Here is a 3,815-nt window from a genome sequence, read left to right as displayed (position 1 = left end):
AATAAATTTTCATTTTGCCCCTAGTTCAATTATGAGTAGCTAATTTTCTTTTAAGCTTGGGGTGAAGATGAAGTCTCAACATGTGCCATGGGCTTTATTTGGTAAATGTATTTTCTCTTCCCTTCTAATTTTTGTGGATGTTTCGACTTTTCGTCGACAAATAGTAATAATCTCTTCTAGATACCGCCCTAATTTCACCGGCTCTCTAGTACAAGGTTATTATTATTTGGCACGATAAGCCCTTAGCACCATATTGATTAGAGTGTGGTTCATGAGGTGTGGATTCCCCCCTCATGATTTAATTGGCACTAATAAGGAATATTTAGCCCATGGTCCATGTTGATGCAGATCCAGATACCCAAGCGCTTCATTTAATAGATTTCTCTTCGATTTATTCTCGCCATTTTAATTCAAATTTTAGGATAGTCCAAATCATTTTCACCACAAATCCAACCACCCACATAGAAAATTAATTCTACGCATAATTAAAATCCACCTCCTCGTGGGATCGACACTCGTTACAATTGATCTATTCTACAATAGATTCGTGCCCTTGCGAGTTCAATAAAATTTGTACAACAAGTTTTTGGCGTCGTTGCCAGGGAGGGAAGTTATTTTAATTCGTAGAATTAAATTTTATAAATAATTTCTTTTAATTGTTTTCTTGTAATTTTTTTTTAAAAAAGTGAATATGAATTTAGAGGTAAGAATTTCTTTTCTTTTTCTCTTCTTTAAAATTCTGTAATTTAATTTTCAAGTTAATTTTTTTTTCTTTGTAATTTTTTTTGTTTATCTTATTAATTTATTTTTAATTTATTTCATGTATTATGATTTAGTGTGTTTTTATAGAAAGGTTGTAACAATACGATAAGGTTAGTATCATAATTTCTCCTTCTTTATTTTTAATTGTTTGGTGTTCTTTGCATGCATGGTCGAATGTCATTATTACCTAATCTTGAGCCTATAAACCTTGAACTTGAAAAAACACTTCGCACACACAAACACGTTGTAATTAAAGATAAAATTGAAATGGATTTGCAACAACAACCACCACCACAGGAGAGGTCATTTAAGGACTACTTCAATCCCTTAGCTAATTTGAGCACATCATGCATAAGATACTCAAATGTAGCTGTTAGGAGTTTTGAACTAAAACCTAGTGTGCTAAATTGTCTCCCAACATTCTATGGCCTAGAAAATGAGGACCCATATAATCATCTGAATAATTTTCATGCCGTTTGTCAAACTTTTAAATATGATAATTTTTCAAACAATGATGTTAAACTTTGACTATTTCTATTTTCTTTAAAGGATAGAGCTCGTTCATGGCTCAATACATTGCCTGCTAATAGCATTACATCATGGGAACAAATGGTAATGAAATTTTTTAATAAATATTTCCTAGTACATAAAATCAATGCTATTCGCAGGGAAATTTCAGAGTTTACCCAGAGAGAAGACGAGCAGTTTTTCGAAACATGGGAGCGATTCAATGGGCTACTCTTGAAGTGTCCACATCAGGGTACGAGAAATGGTACCAATGCCAATACCTTTTGGAGGGATTATTGCCACATGTCCAAGAATGGCTAATGGCAACAAGTGGAGGAGAGCTAATGTCAAAAAGTGCATCAGAGATTTGGGAATTCTTCCAGCGACAAGCAGATAATTCCCAACAACGGAGTCGATCACTCAGGAATACTAAAAGAATTAAGGGAGTAAATGAGGTTCACATTGGCGAGTTAAGTTTAGGAATTAAAGAAGTCAAAGAGATGGTTGAAGGTCTTTTTCGACAAATAACATCGTTAACGACTACTAAATCAATATAACCACATGACAATGACTCATACTCAGATCAAGCCAATGCCATAGGTGTAATGAGAAAACCATCTAATTACAACCCATACTCCAACACATATAACCCTGAATGAAGAGACCACCCCAATTTTTCATGGTCTCAAGAATTCCAACAGAATGGACCAACAGCTCCAGTTCCACGAATGCAACTAATTCCTCAAGTTCTTCAAGCCTCTCAGCCACCATGTAGACCACACAATCAGAACCAGAACTACTCTCAACCCAGACCATGGGAGGATGCATTCCAAAATTTCAAGAATGTTACTCACTCCACAATTGAGCAACAGAACCGAACTATTGATGAAATACGAAATGAGATGAAAGCAGGCTTCAACTTATAAGCCCAATCAGTTTCAAGCCTCGAGAAGCTGGTGGGACAACTTACTTCTTCAGTTCAAACCTTGCCAATGACTGTTGAGAAAGGCAAATTTCCAAGTCAACCAGTGCCTAATCCTAAAGGAGTGCATGAGTAAGTACCAGTTCACCACAGCAGCACGGAGAGGTCAAAGCTGTCATGACCTTGCGAAAAGGAAAAAAGTCGACAACAAAGTGGAGATGCCAGTGACAAAACAAAATCAAATTATACCTGTGAATGTTGAGGACTTACCATCGAAAGAGAAAGAAGAAACCAACCCACGAGAATATATTCCCAAAGCTCCATTTCCTCAGAGGTTAGCTAAAAGAAAGAAAAGAAAATCCACAGGTGAGATTTTTGAAATCTTCAAACAGGTAAGTGTTAACATCCCTTTACTTGATGCTATAAAACAAGTTTCATCTTATGCCAAGTTTCTTAACGACCTTTGTACTAAAAATAGAAACATTCACATTCAAAAGAAGGCCTTTTTAACAGAAAACGTTAGTTCTATACCGCAACACAAAATTCCTCTAAAATGCCAAGACCCAGGCTCCCCCACTATCTCATGTAGCATAGGGAACCACACAATTGAGAATGCTTTGTTGGATTTAGGAGCTAGTGTAAATCTGTTGCCTTATTCAGTATTTGTGAAACTTGGACTGGGAGAATTACACCCAACTCCAATAGTGTTACAGCTTATAGATCGGTCCATGAAAATACCTCGTGGTATTGTAGAGGACGTACTTATCCAGTTAGACAAGTTTTATTTTCCTGTTGATTTCATTGTAATTGACACTCAACCAATCCAGGATTCAAGGAAACACATCCTCATTATCTTAGGCCGACCTTTCTTGGCAACTGCGGATGCTCACATTCAATGTAGGACTGAAAATATGCAGTTGTCTTTTGGCAACATGACTACGGAACTAAACATTTTCAATATTGCCAAAAAACCTCGCAATGCAAATGATGGAATTGTTGATGTGGATTTAATAGAAGTATTAGTTGATGATACTTTTCTATCAAACCTTCGTGATGATCCTTTACAAACATGATTAACTCACTTTGGTTTTGATTTTGATATTGACAGATCGGTCGATGAGGTCAACGCCCTACTTGACTCAGCACCATCCATGGACACTAATAAATGGAAGTCAAGAGTTGAACAACTAGCACCATCAGAGAAGAAAATCATCCCATCATCAGAATAACCACCGAAACTCGAGCTCAAACCATTACCCAACACTCTGGAATATACATTTTTGGGAGAAGAAAGTACTATGCAGGTAATCATCTCATCATCCCTAAATGACGAACAAAAAGATAAGTTGTTGGATGTTTTAAAAGAGCACAAAAGAGCATTAGGATGGACCATAGCCAATATAAAAGGTATAACCCAGTAGACTGCATACATTATATTCACCTTGATGAAAATGCTAAACCTACTAAGGAAATGCAACGTCGGTTAAATCCTAATATGAAAGAAGTTGTTAGAACTGAAGTCCTTAAGCTATTAGATGCAGGTATCATTTACCTAATTTCTGATAGTTCATGGGTCAGTCCTGTACAAGTTATCCCCAAAAAGTCAGGAGTTACAGTAGTTACC

At 36.4% G+C, this 3,815-nt stretch overlaps 1 non-coding gene across 1 annotated transcript; it reads right to left on the bottom strand.

Annotated features, from left to right (window-relative positions):
* Positions 1-1,419: 1,419 nt before the first annotated feature.
* Positions 1,420-1,526, bottom strand: LOC127901627 (small nucleolar RNA R71). Its single transcript, XR_008053871.1, has one exon. It is a non-coding gene; the product is annotated as a small nucleolar RNA R71 (small nucleolar RNA).
* Positions 1,527-3,815: the final 2,289 nt, after the last annotated feature.

Source organism: Citrus sinensis, chromosome 3, assembly GCF_022201045.2.
Source record: "Citrus sinensis cultivar Valencia sweet orange chromosome 3, DVS_A1.0, whole genome shotgun sequence".
NCBI classification, from domain to species: domain Eukaryota; kingdom Viridiplantae; phylum Streptophyta; class Magnoliopsida; order Sapindales; family Rutaceae; genus Citrus; species Citrus sinensis.
Note: the sequence above shows the minus strand (reverse complement) of the source record. Positions and strands in the feature narration are given on the sequence as shown.